A 22,902-nucleotide genomic window follows, 5' to 3' on the forward strand; every position below is an offset into this window, starting at 1 on the left:
AAGTTTGTGTTTGATAGCAAAACAAGAAAGTACTGCAAATATTCCAATCCCCACCCTGTTCTGAATCCCACCATTCAAAAAGGATCTTCCCATGGTTTCTAAATATCTGGAAATGTTTACATCTCTAGTCTTTTCAAATTAATATTTTTCTGCATGCTTCTGGAACCCCACCATGTAAAACTCCCACCTTGACTGTGGGAGGCTTCATTTCCCTGTCCAACTAACAGAGATCTGACCTTTAAGTTTGTTTTGTTTATTAGTTAAAATATTTATATCCTACCTTTCTTCATGGCTCAGAATGACTTACAAGTCATAATTAAAACATTAAAATTTCAAAGCAACAAGTTAAAACATCAGATAAGTTAGCTATAAGGAAGTGATATCAGGATGTTTGTACTCAAAGGGCATGGTGTGGGACTGTCACCAGAGAAAGTTCAGCGTCGCACCTTCTAAAGTTAGAGGAAATAATACACTAGCACTGTACAGTTTTTGAAGTCTACACTCCAACCCTATTTACTACTTAAAGAAGACAGGGAACAAGCTGCCATGATTATAGGTTATAGCTGTAGATTACATAGTTTACCAGAATAGCGGAACAATAGTGGATTGGGTGAGAATTCAACAACCTGTACTTTCACTGGGATAATCTGGGCGCTGTTTGGGAAGAATAACATTGGTCAATGTCTAGATGACTATTATGTCTTTTATAGGTTCCATCAGTCCAATGAAAGGCTCAGACAATCATTTTAGAAGCTGTTTCCTCCTTCACCATTATTCTTGAATAAGTAGGCTGACTGGGTTTATGTAGATATTCAGTACCAGCAGCATGCCCTCCTTCTGGGCTACTCATGTTGGCCCCTTCTTTAAAAGGGCTGGTTCTTTAAAAGGACTGTAGAAATTCTGGCACTAGAGTGATGAACCAGATCTGATCTATTGCTAACTGGTTGCTCAGGTTCTCTGTGGATCTTTACCCACAAATCTTGAGTAAAGCTCTGATAGGTTGCGGGTCCCAAACAAGTTTTTAGGTCCTGACATCTCTAGTTAGGAATAGGACAGATAGGGTTGTCCATCACTACTGAGAGAGGAGAAAAATTCAGGGAACAGCAATGTGACAAAAGTGTGGGTGGATATTGTAATGTATTGGCTTTGTGCTTGCCATAGGAAGTGCTGGAATTCAGCTTCTTAGCAAGAACAGCTCCTCTTTCCAGTTCAGTTTGGCTGTTGCTAGTAGGTCAAGATTTCCTTCTGATGTAGCTTGGTGGTTAAAATAAAGTTACCTGTTGGTTAACAACTCAAACTGCAGGGACTAAGGAAGCTGAAGAAAAGATAGATCTGGGGGGGACGGGGGCAGAAAGGCAGATATCTGACATCTAACTTGTTTTATTTCAAAGTCTGTTCTACATACATATATTTAGGGAATATAATTATATGACTGTATATAAAATATGTAAGTATATGAAAACAAATTAATTTAACATATAGCCCACACTGTTGGCTATTTAGCTGCCCAGACAGCTTCAAACATGGTTAATTAGTAGCTCCACAGTGAGATGATTAATAGTATCACAAATAATAATAAAAAAGGCCAACCAATCAAATACAGAAAGTTGAATAACATTTCTTACATTTCATTTAATCTGGAATACCACCCACCCTCCTGCTTTTTATTCACAATCATTAGTGCAGTAATAGCCTTATTTTATACAGAGACATGCATGGCCTTTCCCTGTGTTTTGGGGGGAGTATCTGCTTTTTTATTAACTTTTAGTCAAATTGTGAACACAAAGGATAAACAGAGCAACTAATCTGGGTCAAATGATGCTGTGTTTCCATGGAGAAACTGATAAGATCCTGGGTGGAAAGTTATCAAATATAGATGAAGAATGTGAATAATATAGTGCTGTATAAATAAGGTAATCTTTAGTATTAAGCAGTGGTAAAGTTAATGAGGTAAATGTGAGGTGATTTTACTTTTATGAAAAAGTAGAGTTTACCAAGTATGAGGGTCTCTCAGCCTGCTGCGCTGTGGAACTGGTAACTTGTTATCAAAACTGGTTTTCTCTGTGAGGTTAATGTGTCTCATATTTATATGGTACAGAATTCAAAATGCACCACTTGAAGTTTCGTATTGATTAGTTGGTGGATGGTTTAGCAGCTTTCATTAGCCTTTAGTTTTGAACCAGTGAGGTAAGAACCTAAGACATGGTGATTTTTAGTTCATTGAAGAGTCTGGTGGGAGAAAATAAAAGGCCACCTTCAGCTTGATTGGAGTATGTGATGATTCAACAGTTGTTGCTAGACACAGAAAGGTCCTGGAGATGATAACATCTGTCCAGCAGGACCCCCTTCATGCCATCTTTTCCACCCTGTACACCTGCATGCCCCCATCTGTGTGTGTGACCTTCTCCCACTTGCAAATCTTGCCACCACCCATGCTCAGCTGCCTGCATCACCTGCATCACCTTCCCTCAACAGCTCTGGCCAGTGTATGCAGCTGGAAATGCTGCTGCCACTGCCACCAGGAGTCCCATCACTGTGTGCCACCCACATGCTCTTCCTCAGTGACTGTGGGCAGTTGGGAGCAAGGCTACAGACAAGTGGCAGTGGGCCCCACCAGAACTTCTGGGCCCTGGCAGCTTCTCCACCTCAGAATAGGCTGATGTCAGTCCTGCTCCTTATAACATCTACAGTGAGCAGCCTTGAGCGGGTTTATATGTATGAAAATATTTTTAAGATGCAGAATGAAGAGTTCACAGCAATGCATGGAAAGTTCTGTGAGTATTAGATTGGTGGAGAACTTAAGCTAGCAAAAAAACCCTGCATACAATCACTTTTCCTGCTGGTAAACCAGGTTGAGAGTGCTCCCTTTGACCACCAAAGAAGCTATGCTATGGATCATGGGACCTGCCTGAACAAAAACACTGGGGGCTAGCACTGGCATAGGGATATCCATCTGCTTTAGCGACAGTAACTCTAAAAATACCTGATAAAGAGGTGTTCCTGTACAGCAGGAATCCAATTAAAATATTTATATTGTCCTTTTACATATTAAATTATTTAATGAACATTTTTATATTCAGTTCTTGTTACCCCTGGGCCTCAGTGTCTGCCTATCGTATTCCTACTAAATCCAAGCTATGAGGCTATGAATATAAAAATAACCTTTATCTTTAAGAATAGATGGTGGCAGTGGAAAACAATATATATCAAAATGCATAAGATCTTACTCTTACAGTATTATATCCAAGGGGTTGGCCAAGTCAACACTGAAAAACCTCTACATTTCTTGTCACCAGCAGCAACTGCCACAGTACCCTTAAACACTTTTCTGTAAAATATAATCAGTTGGGACTAGTGAACAGATGCTCTTCTCTCATATATGAGTGATACAGTGTAGGAGTGGAGTATGCAGTAATTATTTATTTATGTCCAACAATGGCAAATTTCTTTAAATTGTTGTGGTAATATAGATATTTGGAACTGTGTTTGTTAAATCTTTCTAAAATATATATCACAATAAATTTGTAATCCTTATCTAGGGGTGAAATATTAAGAGCTTGCAAGCCTGCCTATTTCTTCATCCTTCCCCACTTCACCCATGGTGGAAATAGTTGCCTACCAATGTCAGAGCTCAGAGGCTGACTGAGGTCCTGATGCTATGCATGCTTACTTAAGAGTAAGCCTGCATTAAATTCTTCCTTGACTTCCAGGAGCTGCACAATGCATGTGGAAGAGCTACATGGCTCTGAGCCACATCTGGCCACCCCTGATCTAGTTCTTGATGATTCCTCTTATGTTAGATTGCACATTTAATGATAAAAGGCATATAGACAGTTACATTGTCCATAACAAAATCCAAAGCCATTGTAATAGATTTTGTTAAGACTAGCTAAAATACATTAAAGTTACTAGCAGTATTTCTCCACCCCACCCCCCTCCAACATTGTCTTGACAATGGCAATGTATTGTATCTTGTGTAGTGTTTTATCAGATTTTGTACTGCTTTTAGCCACTTCAGTCAAGTCCCATCCAGGGGAGAGGGAGTGGGATATAAAATTGATAAATACAATGTTCTGTGAAAAAAAAAATCTATTAAGAGTTTGGGTTTGTGACAGACTTTCTTGACTAGACAACACATATTCATATAGGCTAAGAATGATAAATGCCAACATAAAATTACTTTTCATTACATATTTATACAATACAGATGTCATGCATATTTGTTAATTCAATAGCAGATTGTAAAGCTATAATAATAAATTAAGCATAGGAAACACGTTTGTGTCAGTAATTAACACAGTCTTGTTCTAAACAAATGCACTATATTGACTTCCTTCTTTAGCCTCAATATTGTTCAGATATGATGGCATATTCATATAACTTCTTTCCTGTTACTGTGAGTACAGATGGTACTCTTCATAGTATGTTGCTTATTTTGGAAGCTGTAATTATGTATGAAGTTAGTTAGCAATAATTAAGTGGTATGTCCTTGATATGAAAGATCTTGGGTACTAATGGAACTTGACTGCTGATAAAAAAAGTTTTGTCTGCGAATTGTGGAAATTTGTAGCTTGCTGCATGGCACATAATCTAGAATGTAGTGCAATATAAATGGGAGCATGTAATACTTCTCTGCACCATAAAATGCATACCTCCTAATTTTAGTACAAGGACAGTCCAATCCAGACATACGTGACGGCCGGCTGCTCAGGCGTGGGCGGAACTATGGTGCCGCTCGTTGGCTTCCAAAGGGGTTTGGGGCGCTGGAGCATGGCGAGCCACAGCCCAGGTCACCACCTGTAGATGTGTAAAATATGCTGGAGCGTGGCCTCCCAGAGTGGCGCGAGGGCGGGGACAGGAAGGGGCGCTTCCACAGGGATGCGACGGATTGGCTGGCGGCAACCGGGGAGCCGACCCATATGACACTCAGCAGCGGAGAGAGCGCTCCCCAGCGACAGGCTGCCCGCATGCCCCACCTCCCTCACACACACACCCAGCCCCATGGTGTGGCTGTGTAATCCTTGGGGAAGCATCCGGTCAGCACTTACCACTAGCTCCATGGAGCAGCCTACCTGCCAAAGGGGCGAAGCTGAGCCCCTGTCAGTGTCCCTCCCGTGGGCTGCATGGCCGGATGGCGTCCCAGATGCTGCGGGGGCCCCCTGCCAGGACACAGTGGGCCATCTGCTGAAGGCACCCATGCACCAAAGGTGCCGGCGACAGTCACCGCGGTGACTTGCGCTCGTGCCCGCCCACAGCGCAGCGTCTCCCTGCCCGCCTCGCCGGGGGGGGGGGCGCGGCAGGAGCAGCCCCTCCACCGGCCACCAAGGACTGGTCGATATTGGCGAGCAGCCACTCCACCCTCGTGCCCCACTCCTGCGACTGCCTCGCCATGGGCAGGAGACTGGACAGGTGGCCAGTGGCCATGGACATAGTCCCCTCCATTTCCACCATCCACGGCCGTGGCCTCCCACCATTCTCGGTGCCCCTCCAGCCAGTTTGGCTCTATGGCTGCCCACATGGATGACAGGGTGGCAGGGATTCTTTTTGCTGGCCGTGGTCCCCGAGCCTTGGGTCCTGGTTCTCGGCCACCTACCCAGCCTTTTGCATCGCTGCCACCTTCCGGATCCCCCAGCAGCTCCCCCTGGTTAGGGGACGGATCCAGGGGGGATGGGGGCCACCCCGCACACAAGTCTGCTGTGCCTGCCCCCCCCCCCGCATTCCTGACCCCCGGGGCTTGGGGAGGGGATGTGGGCAGATTCAGAGTCCACAGCATGAGTGAGGCAGCTAGGGCCGACCGTCTGCATGGAGACGCCCTCCATAGGTTCTCCACCACGTCAGCCGCCAGTGTCACGGTGTGGCTACCTATGGAACGGGACAGGGGTCAGATGCTGGCAAGAGCAGCCAGTCGCGGACACCCCACGCCCCGCACTCAGTGTCGCACTTTGAGGGGACTTAGGCTGCTCGTCATCTGTGGACAGACGGAGGTCACCCACCACGGCATCCATGACCTCCTCACTTCATGTGTCCTCCCCCTGATTCGGTGCCTCCTGACGGCTGTCCGGGCGGCGGGGGGCACTGGACCTGCTGACCTCCCATTGTGCAGGTGCTGGGCGACCAGCTCCAGTCCTCTGCTGTCTCACTAGAGCGGCCTCCCACCTCCGAGTCCACAGTGGAGCTTGTGGAAGCCCGCGACGATTCCTGGAAGTCACCTGGGGGGGGGGCAAAGGGTGTTGCTGTCAGGATCTGGCAGTCCCATGGTGGCGAGGATGGGGGGGAAGGTGCCAACCTACCACGGATCACCTCAATGCCGTGGCCAGCTACAGCCACCGGGTGGATGAGAGGTCCCACGATTGCCTCAGAGCCAGTCAGGGCCTGGGCCACCGCCTCCTCATAGGTCGAGCCCTCAGCGATGAGACACCAGACTCGCTTCTTGGCAGGGCCGAAGGAGTTGTTCCAACACTTCAGGGTGGACTGCTCTGTACGGGGGACCTGGCTCATAGTGGACACTCGCTCTGCTGCCATACACCTGAAACTCCACTGACAGGAGTTCGCCCCACTGGCCCTTGTGGCAGCAAGTGCCACTGTGGTGTTTTTGGCCACCAAACCAAAGAGAAGCGCCTTCTCTGCCTCAGTCCAGTTCGGTTGGCGGTGACTCTCGGTCAATGCCGATCTGTCTGCTGCCATTCCTCCCATGGGCAGTGGAATGCGGGGGCTGCTGACAGCAGCTGGCTGATAGTAGTCGCTCTCATGCCGCCCCGCCCAGCTTTCCCATGGGACACCAGCAGGGCATCTGTTGGCCTCAATGGCCCCACGCTGCCGCTCATGCAGGGCCCCTCACAGCTCCAGCGGTGTCTGGAAGCTGTGGTGGAGCACCTCGGGGCAGCAGCACGGCCACCGCAGCCTGCGCCACAGCGTGCAAACCATAGGGGCCCGTGGCGGGTGGTGCCCCCTCATCCCGCTGCCAGAGTCCCCCCGGGTGCGGCCATTGCACATCTTCCCCGCTCTCTATGTGTGGGTTGCACAGTGGCGGCGGATACGCCGTAGGGCGCGCAGATACCGGGAGCTCCGGAGTACTTTGCATCTCAAGGATGCCACCTGTCTGGACCGCTTTTCCCTGGACCGCACCGCCATCCAGTACCTGTGTGAGCACCTTGGGGTGAGCCTCTGCAGCCAGGTGCCGGCCCCTGCCCCATCCCTGTCCTGCAGCAGGTCCTTATCTCCCTGCGCTTCCTGGTGACCGGCTTCTTCCAGGGTGTGGTGGCCGAGGTCCTGGAGGTCTCCCAGTCGTCGGCCAGCCGCTGCCTCCACTCCTTCCTAGACAATGCTTCAGCGCCTCCAGCAGCATGTGCGGTTCCCAGCAGGCGAGGAGGAGCTGCGGACTGCCAGAGCTGGCTTCACGGCAGTTGTGGGGTTCCCCAGTGTTGTGGGGGCTCTGGACTGCACACATGTCGCCCTGGTGGCTCTGTGGGAGGATCCCATGGTGTACTGGAACAGGCACCACTTCTGCAGCCTCAACGTGCAGGCATCCTGTCACCACCAGGGACTCTTCATAGATCGGGTGGCGAAGTTCCCAGGGAGTGTACACAACGCCCAGATCTTCATGTCCTCGGGCCTCAGATAGGCACGGGTGGTTGCTAGGTAAGGCCACCAGGTGGCGGTGTGGGGTGCCCTTCCCATCCTGTCCTCACCTTCCTGTCCTCTACAGGTGACCGAGGGTACCCATTGCTGCCCTACCTGCTGACGCTGTACCAGGAGGACGCGCCCGAGGACCGGGCAGCATACAACCGGGCACACAGGGCCACTCGCATGGTCATCGAGTGTGCCTTCGGGCAGCTGAAGGTGAGGTTCCGCTGCCTGCACCACACAGCTGGCCGACGCAGCATGCAGCCCCTGCCTGTGGCTAAGCTGGTCGCTGTGTGTGTCATGCTACACAACATCACCACCCGTCAATGCTTGCTGGCCCCCAGGACCTTCCCCTCCCAGACCCCAGGTTGCCGATGAGGGAGAATGAAGAGGTGGCATGAGCCGCCACCCAGCAGGACTTTGGGGGGCATTTGCATCAGGAGCGTGTGCAAGCTCACAAATGGGCCAATCGGTGCGTGGGCAGGGCACCCAGGGACGAGAGCATGCCGTGAGTGTGGCTGCTCACACACCAGATAATTGATTTGGGGGTGGGGATTCAAGGGTGAATAATCTGATGACACCCAGAAATTGTTTCTGATTAGTATACTTATACTGGAACTGTTGCTAGACTTTCATTATCTCACACGCTCACTCCCATATTTTCATACAGACTTTGTGACAGATTTTAGCCAGCAGTTCTGTGCAGCATTAAGCATTCCTAAGCACATTGATTTCAATGAACTTTGGTGCATTGAACTTTGAATGGGATCGAGCTGTATGAGAATGTGCATGTCTCGTTTTAGATGTCAATGACAGGGGCAGTGAAATAGAACCTGTTCTTCATCTGCCAGATGCATTATGGGAAAGATAATAAAAACCTTCTTCTCTCCCAGCCCTTTATTCCTTTGAAGCCACAGTACATTAATGGGCACGTTGGGAAATTGCAAGGGTAGAAATGGGCATGCAGTTTAACTTGGCAAACGGAACTGAGGTTTCTACATCATATGTAGAAAAAGTTCCTGATGTTTGTCATCCTCGTATTTTTTATTTTTGTGTATACTTTGCTTTACATTCAAAAGTTCATGTAGACAAAAACTGGACAAGAGAAAATTGATTTTTGGTATTAGTAGTAAACTGACGCTGGAACTTGTTCCTGTCACTTTAGGGTTCATGCTTGCTTGCAGTTGTCTGATAATAAATAGCTACTGGAAGATCAAACAACAGTTTTCTGCTATTTTCCCAGGGCTTTTTATTTTTGAAAGTGTAGAAGGGTCTGGAGTAGAGTGTAAGAACTTTGATTTTCCTGGGCAGAAGGAGCTGGGTAATGTTTCCTTTTCAAAGACAGATGCTCCATATCCTTTACTCAATGGAAGGGAATATATGACCTCTGCACCTTCCCAGAATATGGGTAAAACAAAAATGGACAGCCATTGTTTAGTTCCATCCCAAATGGCTATATGAACAGTACCAAACCGAAGTACTGTAGTGTTGCTTACAAAGGTAGCTAGTGAACACAGTCTCATTCCCTAAGAACACACATTTTCATCTCATCTTTGAATGTGTTAGGAACTCCAGAGAGGTGCAATTTCTATAACTCAAGGCTTCAAGTTATCGTTTTAAAGACTTGCGCATGTCACACTATTGCCTGTGACAACTTTTCAACCTTTGCTATCTCTATGTGCAGTCTAGTAGCAAGTCCTTCAGAAAGCAGCAACTCCAAATGCCTGCTCTATAGGACTCACAACCTACCAGAAGGTTCTGATGCATGGGTTGAAAAGAACTGGATTATGATTATTCACATAAACCTTACACAATAAATGTTACAGCATTTTGTTTCTTGTCAAGTAATCTTGCCTTTACTTCCTCTTTTTGGTATACTTTTTCTGATATAGCAGGTGTGGGGTGGGGGCAAGGCAAAGATGTTAAGATCTGAAATCAATGACAAGCAGAGTGAAGCACTTTGCAAGGCAAAATTATGTGCTGTGAATACTATAGGGATCCAAAATTAAAATGCAGAGACTTCAGGCAATTTCTCTTTTCTGGCCTGTATTATGATTGCAAATTTTCAAGCTGCACAAAGCATTTCTTTATTCCAAAGGAGTGATCTGGTCTGCTTGAAAGCTTGTCGCCTGTTAGTACAGCATGTCCAGTAAAATCAGGAAGTGGGGAGAGGAGAAGCCTGGTTCAGCTCTCAATGCATAGCATCCTTTCTATAATTTGCATTGTGAGTGCAATGAGATATGTTGTCCCATTCCACTACAGAAGTAGGATATGTAGCCTGACAAAGGTTCTGAACTGGGCATAAGAAAACAATTTCTTCACGGGGATTACTTTTTTGTGCTGTTGAAAGGAGTCTTGTAGCACCTTAAAGACTAACAAAATTTGTGGTAGCATATGAGCTTTCATGAGTCACTCCACACTTCCTCTGGTGTCCTCTCCCCTGCACTGAAATGTCACCGAGTCTCATGGGGGGGGGGTGCCCAATTCAGCACCCCCAGAAGTCCGGTGCCCTAGGCAATCACCTAGTTTGCCTAGTTGCAGGGCCGGCCCTGATTCTGCCACAAATGTTGTTTAAGGTGCTACTGGACTCATGCTCTTTTCTACTGCTACAAATTAACATGGGTACCCATCTTGATTTATTTTGTCCGATGGCTCAATATGGCATGTCCTGTGACTATTTGATACCTTTATTTAAAAAAATCCTGTGCATAGGAATTATTTATTACCGTTTTCCCTTCAGTAGTTGAATAAGTAAATTCACTCTTAACAAATAGCTTCCTATTAAGTTTCTAAATTGTACTGATATTCTAGGATCTGTTTTCGATCTAGCCTTCAACTTTTTGGCACCCTGAACGACAATGAAGATGCTACCCCCTGTTGCCTCTCTGGCACATCACTGGCACCTTGACCGCCCCCCCCCCCTCTCGTGTCAAGCTTGATAAGGGTCATATCCTCCACGGTGCATAAACCACCTGCTTCTGCTCTGCTGCTTCTCAGCTGTTTGTCAAGCAGCCAGCACTGTGCTGGGGAACTTCCAGGGTTGCCTCACAGCAGCGGTGATTATGGCTCAAGTCAGATCCCCGTGCAGTGCTGGCTGTCATATGCCCTATGCTTTTCATTGACGAGTGTGCACTAGGAGTAGAGATTTTGGCTACTGAATTGGAAAGGGGTATATTTGTGTGATTGTAGCAATGAGTGTTGTCCTTCCCTCTCTACAGTGCCAATATAGACAGGTTCCCTGTGTCATCTTGTGGAACAGCTGGCCCTACTTCAGTCTTCTGCAACTAAGTGGTTCTTTGTATATTGGACAATCCTTTGATATTTAGATATTAATCTAATTGGACCATCGTGAGTTCTGATGGGGACATGGGAAGAAATCTGCATTTTGCCAAGACAGAAGTTGGCTCGTGCAATGTGGAATGCCCACCGGTAATCCTTTCAGAATGTAGGTAGGATAAAAGCTGCTGTTATCTCTGTGTCTCCAGGAGCTTTCTTTAGGCAGGTATGTGTCTGCACGATTCGCTGTGGACTTTTGACTGAGAATATACCAGAAAATGTGGCTCATATTCAGTATGTATGGGTGTTTCCATACAGAGGTTCTTCCCTGTTTCAGGAGTCCGAATTCTGCACCTTTTTTTGTCACCGTCTTTCACTGGTCCATTAATTATGCTCCACCTGATTTTTCCTCTCGGAGAAAAAGGTATTTTTAAGCCAGAAAAAAAATACTTTGGGGTCATTCATTTGTTGATGATGGTGCTGACACCAACATAATAGAGGGGCTTTCTGGGGGCCTTGTCTACACTGTAACACTATTCTTCAAAACCAGCAATACAAAACAATCCTTTTGTGGTATGAGCTGACATGCATAACAGCTATGTACTGCACTCTGTGTACTGCACAAGCCCATTCATATGTCTTGCACTGACCCATCATGTCCATTCCAGCACTATATATATTTTTTCACATGTATACTATCATACTGCTCTGGGAACAACATAAATGTGTATTGTCAATATCTGGATTTCCCCCCTTCTCTCATGCAACAACTGCACTTAAAGATGACCATGAATGACAATAGCCCTGTGGGTGGCCCAGAAAGAAATTAATCTGTGGGGAGAGGCACGTGTGCCTGCATTTTAAAAATAAATATATATTTTTTACTATTCTGGGTACTATGTGGCATAAAGATTCTAGTTTTTGTTCAGTTCCAGAGGAATGCTATGCATGTGGTAAAAATTAAAGCAGTGGAAGAATTCTAGCACTGCGCTGTTCTCAAGTAGAGCTGTGCCTGCAGACCAAAAATAAGGGAGGTCAGAGAATCATGATGAAGAGGCGGAGAATTATGATCACAGCACTGGAGAATGGATGCGGTCCTCATCTTCTGTGAAAGGGAAACCATAGCTAATAATGAGGAGCATCCTCATTAGCCTGGACCTTCCGTTGCAAACACAAATTGTCCAAAAATCACAACAGCAACATGACCACCACGGAATATCCCTTCCATGTAAGAATGCCCCATATCCAAGTATGATATGGATGCTGGAAAATCTGCAATAAATTGTTCTCTTCATATTAGCAGAATGGTAGTGCGAGAAAAGTTGTGCATTCTTAAAATAATTGCTCATGGAGTGTAACACAGAGTTGAGGGAACGAGTAACTTAAAGACGGAAACCAAAGCAAGGAAGTTGGTTTTAATTGGAGGCCGCTGAGAGGCAGGATGCCCAGAGTTGGTGGGTCAGGAAACTTTAGAAAAAAAAATTCTGGTGTGTGTATGATCTCTTGTAGATATGATTGCTTGAGAAGGGCAGTATTGGGGGATGACAATCATTTGAAAATGCATGATTTGCACAGGTAATTTGGATGCCTAGTAATACTGTCTTCTAAATTCTTTTTCATGCAAGCTAGTGAGTAGAATAAATTCTTTGGCTTCTTTGGGAAATCAAAAATTTTGAAAAGATTTGTCAAGCACATTGAGAACTAGTGTGGTGTAGTGGTTAGAGCGTCAGCCTACTCTGCTGTGGTAGCTTGCTGAGTGACCTTGGCCAGTCTTCACATTCCTGTCCTATGTCAAGTTCTGCAAGTTCTTCTCCATTAAACGAGCCCAAGAGGTTAACAAGAGTCAGTTTATTAGAAAGAAGACATAGCAGGCAGGTCTTGCTAAAACTGGCTTTGGCGGGCAAAGCCCCTCCACATATACCTTATGACTGACGGTTATACATTTCAAAGCACAAGGCGCCAAAAGCAAGCATTCCTTCCCTCCTTAGTTTATTCCCAACATCCCCTTCGCTGCAGGTGCAAGCTATTCTCTGTGAATCAGATGACGCGACCTTAAGACTCCTGCCACAGAGAGAAAGATACTTAATGAATGTTACCATACAGTATGCAGATGGATAGCAAGCGAGGCACAAAACACGAAGGTTACTACAAGGCATATTTAACTTCATGGCCTACAGAGTACAGCAACCATCATGACGAGAGGCGCTCTTGACATCCTAGCCTACCTCACAAGGTTGCTATAGCAATAATATGGAGGAGAAGAAAAGAACAATGTTGAGAATCAAGTTCAGCTAGGCTGAAGGAATCTACTGGTGTATAGACTCTCTAGCCAAAAGTTGTTGATTGAGTTAGCAACGGGATATGAAAGGAATCAACTTGAGGAATGCATTAAGAGAAAAATGGTATTTTTGGCCTAAATTTGTTTATATACTAGATTGTTCCCTTGAGACTTCCTGTAGAAGTCAGTTATATCTGCATAAAGAGAGCAGTGCCTTTGAATTCAGCTAAGTCGGTATGGTTGAAAGTCTAGTTTTTGTTCCTGTGTGTTCATTGTCCATAAAAGTCTGCCCCCAAGCTCATTCAATCATGATGGCACACTACAGATGCTTGTGTCTGTATTGTGACTTCACATTTTAGGGACTGTAGTCATGGTTTCTAAGCAATTGTGATTGCTTCCATGATTACAGTTATAATACATGACCTGTAGGAAAAGCTAAGCCATGTGGCTTCATTAGGAAAGGAGAAAGCAGAAGCATCTACCTGTGGACAACTGTATGGTCGAGAATGCCTAGTCCTAGATAACAGGTATATGTTCTTGAATCCTGCAAGACTGAGATGGGGTGTGTGTGTGTGAGAGGCCCTCCTGCCACTTTCATTTGATGACACTGGTGCAATAAATGAATACAGGCTACTACTTCTGTGTATCTGTTTTTATCCCATCCTTCCTCCAAAAAGTTAATGGTGGCATGGCATATAAAGTTCACCTCTCCCCCATTTCCTCACAACAACCCTGTGAAGTAGATGAGGCTGAAAGTGACTGCCTGGCCCAAGGTCACTCAGCTTCTCAAGGTGATGGCTGGTTATCCAGTGATAATGGGACTTGGTCAGGAATAACTTTGTTGGATACTTCCAGGTGAGTAGCCGTGTTGGTAGGAAGCAATAGAACAAAGCAGGAATCCAGTTGCACCTTTAAGACCAACAAAGTCTTATTCAGAATGTAAGCTTTCATGTGCTAGAAGCACACTTCATAAGACTGTCTTGTTGGTTTTAAAGGTGTAACTTGACTCCTGCTTTGTTTTGTTGGATTTTGTTCTGGGTCTCTTAAAAATGCCTCGGGTTTCTATTTTAACTTACTGTTAAATTCTTGCGTGGGGACAACTTGTCCTTATGCTATGACCTATAACAGAACAAATAATTAAAACTTTTATTTGGGGAAACTTTTGGCAGTAGCTACTCATTTACCTGCCTGCCTTAATAAAATCCAAATATATACATTCAAATATGTTTCTTTTGGAAGCAACTTTTAGAGGAGAGAGTACAATACTGGACAGATGAGCCAAGGGTCTAATCGAAAGCCAACTGAAACCAATTATTATTGTCATTAGTTGCCGAGATCTGTGGCTTGGGCCTCAAGTACATCTGTTCTCTTCTTTTAAATGCACATAAAGGGCAAACCAGTATGTGGTGTTGCTATAGTCCAAAGCAGAAACTCTTTCTAATTGGCAAGCAAACCCAAAGTATGTGAATTTCATTGTAATAAATATATGCAAGCGTTATGCTGTTTTGGAAACTATAATTGGTGCTAGAGTGGTGTAAATAGTTCGAGTCTGATTAAGGCCGAGTTCACATCTCTATTCACCAAGGCTATGTTCAGATATAGTTTGCAGTTCAGATAAATGACAGCCTGTGTCTTGCTGCTGAAGTCTTTAATTTATTGCTAAAGGGAAAGGAGAAAGTAGAACAACAAGGCATGAATCCCACCCAAAATTAATTCTTCTGTGTAGTAAATGACAATACACACAATGATGCTATTCACTATACATATATTAAATAAGGACATGCAAAGATATGTGAACAATCTATAATAAGCAAACATACAATCATATAAGGGGAAAGGAGGGCATGAGCAGAGGATTCCCCAGAGTAGGTCCCATGTATCTGAGCTGTGCCTTATACTCCATCACACACACACATACACACTGATGCAGAAAAAATAATAATCTTAAGAGTTCTTCTGGGGGGGGGTGGGGGGGTGGGACTTGAGATGTAAAAAGCTGCTTACAGTTTGCCCAAGGGCTTGCATGGGCTCAGTGAGATTTATGGCTCTTCAATTTGATCAGTTGAACCCTATTGGCAATAGTCTTAAGCTTTCAGACCTGCAATTAATTGAGCTGCAAGCAGGGCTTTTTAAAAAGCAGGAATGCAGTCCCGGCTGGCTTGGTGTCAGGGGGTGTGGCCTAATATGCAAATGAGTCCCTGCTGGGGTGGGGGTTATACAAAAAAAAGTCCTGGCTGCATGTATTTGACATGGGATCCACAATAAAGAGGAGGATCCAGACTTTGACCTCACTGGTATTAAGGCCAAGGCACAGGCATTAGACAAAGAGTAATGGGGATGGGAAACCAGTGAGGAGGTATACTGTAGTGAGGAGAAAGCTATGGATCAGAACCATAGAGAAATCTTAATCTCACTGCAGGTATTCTAAGCATGTAGCAGAAGGGTGTTGTTATTGCTGTCTATGCATCAGGAAAAGGGTGACTACATGGGCTTGTGACCCAGAAGGTGGACCCATCTGAGCGTTCCAACCTATGATGGATACCATTGCCTTATGATATATTACAAGCCATTTTAAAGATACTTTCATTTTAAAAATTTTGCCATGTAGCATGAGAAGTGAAAGTTTTTTGAAAAGTCCCATTTGGTCTCGTAAAACTCTTGCTCAGTTACCTGAGCCTTGGCTGTACAGAAAAATAAAACCTGATATATAGCATTTTAAAAAGTTCTACATAGTAAAGTTAATTGTATATCTTGTAGTCCAGCATTAGAAATGTATATATTTAAAACAATTTCAACTAAAAACTACGTAAGAATGGATTTGCACTGAATAATTTTGAATTTTGGGATTCAAAATCACCCTTTTTTATGGTAGAAAGAAATGTTTCCTTAAAAACACCAGAATGTACCAAAAAATCACTTTTTTCTTCCATTCACTGCCTTTATTCCCCCACCTACTTCAGGTATGATTACATTATGAGATAACAGGGCAAATAAATACAGCTGTGAGTGAATGCAGTGGAATGGTGAGGAATCACGCAACCTTCTACAACTCTCCCGCTTTGCTTATTAAAACCACAGGCAAAAATACCTTTAAAAAATTGCTGGCTTCCATCTCTCACTCACAAGTGGCAGCAATGGAAAGTATACAGAGTTGTCATGGATGGAACAGTGCCTGAAGACAGTTACCCGAGCTGAACCACCACAAGAGGAAAGCTTGTCCAGTCCTCCTCACAAGACCCTGCCAGTAGCTCCATTCAGCAGTAGCACTTTCAGCACCCGTTCTTCAACTGCTGCTCTCCTGTCCCCTGCCAAGGCACAGGTAGGGATGGGAAGCGGACAGATGTATTGGTGGTGGATGGCCCCATCAATGGAGTCACCTATGGCTTTTCTGAGCCAGTGTCTTTCACTCTGCGGACAACGCAAGGCCAGGAGGCCCTGGCAAATATTGGCACTGTAGGGTACTCTTCCCCATCTTCCCTGGCTGCACTGAGAGACTCCCAAGGCAAGCAGAGTGGGTAGGACAGATTATCTACCCTGAGAGGGGCTGTCCATTTACCTTCCCTGCTGTCATTGACATGGCTTCTCTTAACCAACCCTCTGTGTCTGCATTATACCTGAGTGTGAAGGATGTTTGATGCAGTTTGAGGGGGTGGGAAGATGCAAAGAGGGGGGAGAAGCAATGACACAGACAGAGGGATGAACATTCCTCTTCTTCTAAATCTTCCCTCCCCCCTCCCCCCCAAATTAGGGAGTATCCACATCCCATAGATCTAGCCATTCCTCAGATGAATTTGGATCTCAGAACCTCTCACTGGAGCAGTCATTTTAGCCCAACTTCTTGGCCAGCATACCATGATGCCAGCATTCAGTTTCATCCTTGGTCTCTAGAGTTAGACACTTTGCCCCTTCTGGCCATTCTGAGTCATTGCACTCCAATGGTGTGAGCTGCTTGGTTTCAGTTTAGGAATAGGGGTCAGGAGAATGTACCAGATACTGACTCACTTGCTGTTTTTTCCTGCCCACTCAACCCAGGCTGACAATTGCCAGACCCCAACTCAGTATTCTTGTAATCTGCTAAAACAATTTTCGCTATTTTCCATACTAGTTCACTGCCCACTCCCTTTATACGTAGGACTGCTGATTTCATTCCATACTGTTGTCTGATGAAGTGTGCTTTTAGCACACAAAAGCTTACATTATGAATAAAACCTTGTTGGTCTTAAAGGTGCTACTGGACTCCAACTTCATTCTATTGCTTCTACCCCTCTCCCCCACTGTTAAAGCATTGTTAAAGCAAAGTAAACTGGGGGGGGGAGCTAAAATTGTATTATGGTGGCATGTGGTGGTTAGAATTGTACTTTAGATTATTTATTATTTGATATGTATTGGATAGAACTTTGTTGTACACCGCCCTGAGCCTGCTTTCCAGGAGGGTGGTATAAAATCCTAATTTAATAAATAAATAATAAGTAATTTGAGCAAAGTGATTCTGAAATTTGGCCACTTCACTAATTGAAAATGTTGCATTCATGCCTTTATTTTTCCTACCAAGAACAAGTCTCACCACTCCATAATATACAAGCAATTATTAACCTCCCAAAGTATACAGACTATGCTTGCCACCCTAAATTATTTGCAATACAGCACAATATAAGGGATTAGCGGAATTTTTTTCAAGGAATGCCAACAATATTGAAAAATTGAAGTCTTTTTTTATATACTGACAAAATAGGGTCTGAAGAGTTCAGGCTTAGCCCTTAATAAGTTGGTTTGCAACTCCAAATACGACCCAAATATATTATCAGTTAGTGCGTACGATAAAACATTTTTATAGTTTGTTTGTTCAATACAAAGGAGGAGATAGACACCTACTTTATCGTATTGCCATGCAAGTTAACAAAAGCAAAGGGGAGAGCCAAGGGTGCAGGGCACAGTATTTTTGCATTTCTGTATCCTTTGATAAAGCATTTCCAAGGCATTCAAGGTAGACTAAACAAGGAATTGTCAAAATAAGGTTTGCTTCTTCTGGATTTGAAGATGCAAATGCTTCATTTCTAAATCTCTGAAGACATTCTAATTAATAAACAAGCTCAATGTGAAATCTATCTTCTTTCATCTAAATCAATACACAGAGAAGTCATGAGAAAAGGACCTTTTCTCTTCAGGGAGCCTTTTCTTGTTAATGTTGATTCAGATTGTTAGTACTTACACTTATCCTCATTTCTTTCAACGTCCTTGCTAATCTTATCCCTACTCCTTTCTGATGATCTCTGTCTGCCACTACGTGCTGGCAATGAATGTTTTTCTTTCATATATATATTTGTGCTATGAGTACTTTGTATGTGATTATCAGTTGCTAAAATAAACATTCTAAGTAGAAATACTTTTAATTGGTGTCGGCCTTTGAAAAACTGAAAGAATTTTGGATGTCACCTTAATTCATGATTGAAATGTTGTTAGAGAATATAAATATAGCGATCTTTTTTGAAAGAAAACTGTTCAAACTATTTGAAATAACACTTGGAGACAGCTTTAACTGAAAGAAACAAAACCACAAGTTTTCTGCAAATGTGAGTGCCAGTAGTTGTTGGTTAGAGAGGTGCAACTTGGTTGCTTAGTACTTCCAAGGAGGCTTCTTCCCCTTGTACTAAATGGCAACCCCCTTTTGAATCTGAGGGGAGTGTCCAGGGCTTTTTTTGTAGAAAAAGCCCAGCAGGAACTCATTTACATATTAGCTACATCCCCATTGTTTCACACAGGGCTTTTTTGTAGAAAAATCCCAGCAGGAACATATTTGCATATTGGGCCATACACACACACACACACACACACACACCTGATGCCAAGCCAGCTGGAACTGCGTTCCTGCTTAAAAAAACCCCCTAGAAATGTCCAAAACCATTTAATTTATAGACATTCTAAATAACATTAGCTACCAAAAACTCCATCAAGATTAGTCAAAATAAATGTGATTGGTTTTCTTTCAAGGATATATTGTTGCCCTAATGTGTGATAAGCATGCTTATTAAAATCTGAAGAAATGAGCAAGGACATAAATGTAATCTTGTGTGCTCTTTCAATATGAATTTTATATTCTCTGTTCTACAGGCTAATTTTGATTCATTTTCCCCCGAAATCTTGTTATATTTCTGTTTAGTTTCTCTCTTTCTTTTGGAACAACAATATGAACATCAGGGACAAATAATTCCAATTTTAAATGATATTTGAGAGAGTACTATCATACAAAGGAGCACTATAGTATTGCAGTTAGTTTAAAATAAAGGGGCATATTGTCATTTTCCTTTTTCATGAGCATTCACACACTCTATTTTTGCACACATTTGTATGTCTCCCGAAAACATGGATCTTAGAACTCCGGAAGAAGTCAGATTTTTTAGAAGGCTATAATTGTTTTCCTGACAACTTAGGTTGCATTCACGACTTCCATTTTTTAGAAACAGCTCTTAACAAAAAACCTACATACCTTCTGCCTTACCTATCATTACATTGAACTGGAGCACAGTCATGCCTGTAGTGAATCTGCTGTGAATATTATTGCAGTTAGCTGGATGTGTTTTGAATGATTTAGGCCATGCATTTTTGGTGGTCCTTCCAATAAATACGCTACAGATGGTAGCAAATGGTTCTTTGTCCCCCACCCCACTCCCAATTCAAAAGAGGCAGTGAGAACAGGGAGTAGTAGATGCTGGCCATCAGCACTGGGTGACTGTGCTAGGATGTGCAGAGGGTAATCAGCAGCCACCCACTGTTTCCCTGAGCAGTGGTAAATGCTCTAAGCTGTTAATGCCTACACACTTGCATGATAGCCAGCGGTCACTTGCTTTCAATGGATGCCAGTGCATCACTATACCAAGGAAACAGTAGCAGCAGCTTGCCCCCTTCCCTGGGTAGCAATGGTCCATCTTTAAGAAAATTGGGCTCTTTCCAGTAGGTGGATTGGGAGTGGCAAGGTTCATTAGGGGCAGCTGTTCAGAGGGAAAGGATGCCTCTTGCCCTCTTCCTCCTTTGCATGTAACGGGAGAGGAGAAGTTGCCACCATCATCACAGGCTGTTGCCCCGACAGAAGGGACTGAGGGGGACTCCTGTCCTCCCAAGAGAGCCTCTCCCATGCTCTCCTGGATCCTTCTGGCAGCTTCCTGCCACGGCCAACCGCCTTGGCACCACAAAATAATTTGTAAGCCTCAACCAAGTCTCGTATATTGGTGTTGTTATTCTAAGGGCAAGTTAGAAGAAGCAAACACTACAAATAGCAAAAAGGAAGGATTATATCACCCAGATCTCAGGAAAGCCTGTTTAAGGGCTTGGTTCTCCACATGACAGGATGTCATATGAAAAAGGTTACAGAAAAGAACTGGAATGCATAGAAATTCCAAAATGTAGCCATAAAAAAAGTTACATAATTTGTGGCCTAAAGCTAAAAAGTTATAGTGAAAAAAATCAAGGGAAACTGGCTTGCATGGTCGGTAATGCTCTAGCAGGATGCAAACCAACCTCTAAGAAATTATGATATATCATGAAGAAAACATACTGATCTGTGCCAAGGCATTCTATGTGAGTATAAAGACTTCATTGTTTTTAAAGGCTTACTCTTTTAGGCATGGTGGACTTCTTACTTAAACGTGGCTCTAGAATGTATATCCCCAAATGCACTTCAAAACTCTTGTTAAATAAAATCCATTTTGCCAAAGCCGATCTTGTCTCCTGATATGTGCATCCAAAAGATTTCTGGAAATGTCTTTTTCCTGTCTAATACATCCTTTCCTCACTGTTAAGGATGAGGAATTTTGCTAAGTTCAGAGTGATATGATCTGTTCTTCACCATGAAACCTCAAGAAGTTAAAATATAGGGAAACGGCTGCCATTTTTTTTCTCATTTTAGATAAATATATTCAGAATCCATCTGTCTTCCTTGGCAATCCAGAGTTACTGAAGGCCAATTCACACTTTTATATAGCAAACATAATCTGGCATGTACATCATTTGAAGGAGAAAACTCTTTGAAACAGGAAGCAGAGATGCTTGTGATCATGTAGCGGACACACAGCAGGGTGGTTCAGCCAGTCTGGGCTCCTTTGTGCATGGCCATTTTGTGTTCCTCCCTCACTGCTGTCTCTCACATTCTTGTCTAAGTTGCTGTGACTGACCCCATCCACTTCCATCCTGTAGAGGCTAGATTCTCCTTCAGTTTTTCTGTCCCCTCAAAGACTGAGCAGCCCTGGTAGTGTGTATTCTTCTCTCCTAAAGAAACTTTAGCTGTTCTACCCTGTGTCAGTAAGATATAATGGCTATTTGCTGAGTCCAGGAACCTGAGGGAAGGGGTAAATCACTTGAGACACTTTTAAAATCTCAAAAATAACAAAAGGTTTTATTTAACATCAAGGGGAAAGGTCAGATGAAATCAAGGATTGAAATTACTGAGGTAAAAACAGACTGTTGTTCTTATGTATTGGGCTAAATAGAGGTTCTTAAATTATTCAGAATTACTTAGATCTTTCTACTGAGAGGCTTTTGTTCCAGTGTTTTCCAAAACACTTTAATATATTTTATTTGTATAATGACTGACTTGGTGCCCAGAAGGCTGGTACCCTCTTGCCAGTACATAGGGTTGCCAGTTCCCCTTGCCCATCTGGAAGGGAGATTTGGAGGGCGTTTTTGGGGTGGCTGGGGATGTCACATGACATTCCTGATGCAATGATATCACCCAGAAGTGATATCACATCAGGGATATCATAAGAGGTGGGTGCTCTGGTTTTGGAGCAAACTATGGTTAACTTAAACCATAGAGTTTAGCTAAAGTGCCTGACACGACATCCTCAACATGATGATGTCACTTCTAGGTGATGTCACTGTGTCCTTGTTTAGGGGAGGGGGTTTTCCCCACTGGGTTTAGGACAGGAGTTTTCCCACAGCTGGTCCATAGCAGGGACCTGGGTGCTGGCAACCCTAGTCCCCAAACCCATTCTATTGGAACACCAGTACTTAGCTTGAGTTATTCACTGACTTGTAGGTCTTTAAAGACAGTTTCTAATCACCCTTGACCAGGAAATTCTGTACTTGTCAGAGATAACTCCCTGTTTGACTGGACAGCAGTTCTTATCTCTCTAGAAGATCTATTCCCTTTCCATTGGCCTGAATGGGAGTCTTATTCTACTACCCAAACTTGGTTGTCAGACTTTCTCCCAGTTCTCTGTCTGTGTTCAATATTCTTAGCTAATGCTGAATTCAGACTGCATTCAGTCATGGCTGATCTCTGACTTTGTAAGCACTAAACTCTTTTTGTGTCTAAACAATAAAGAAGAATTATTGCCACAGAAATTTAGGGGCACGAAATACAGGAGAAGTGCAATATATTGATAAAACCCCATTATATCTAGCAACTGTGAAGACTTGAGGGACAATCCACTGTAGCTGAGAAACAACATCGAAACATAGATGAAGTTAGATCAAACAATGCGATTTCTTTCTGTCATGAACAAAGAAAATACCAATTCTTGAATTCTATTTGACAGTTTCTGGTTTAATTGCTGTGAAGATGCATTAAAACACACACAAAAAGACTATCACATGCCCTTTGAAAATAAAATGCCAATAGCTGCCAGATGGCAAACACCACCTTTGCACAGTGGCTAGGATGTGAAGGCTAGCTACCTAGAGGAGACCCTGGCTGGAATCCCTGCTCGGAATTTTGCTATTTGAGCAAGTTA

Source organism: Heteronotia binoei, chromosome 10, assembly GCF_032191835.1.
Source record: "Heteronotia binoei isolate CCM8104 ecotype False Entrance Well chromosome 10, APGP_CSIRO_Hbin_v1, whole genome shotgun sequence".
In the NCBI taxonomy this organism is placed as follows: domain Eukaryota; kingdom Metazoa; phylum Chordata; class Lepidosauria; order Squamata; family Gekkonidae; genus Heteronotia; species Heteronotia binoei.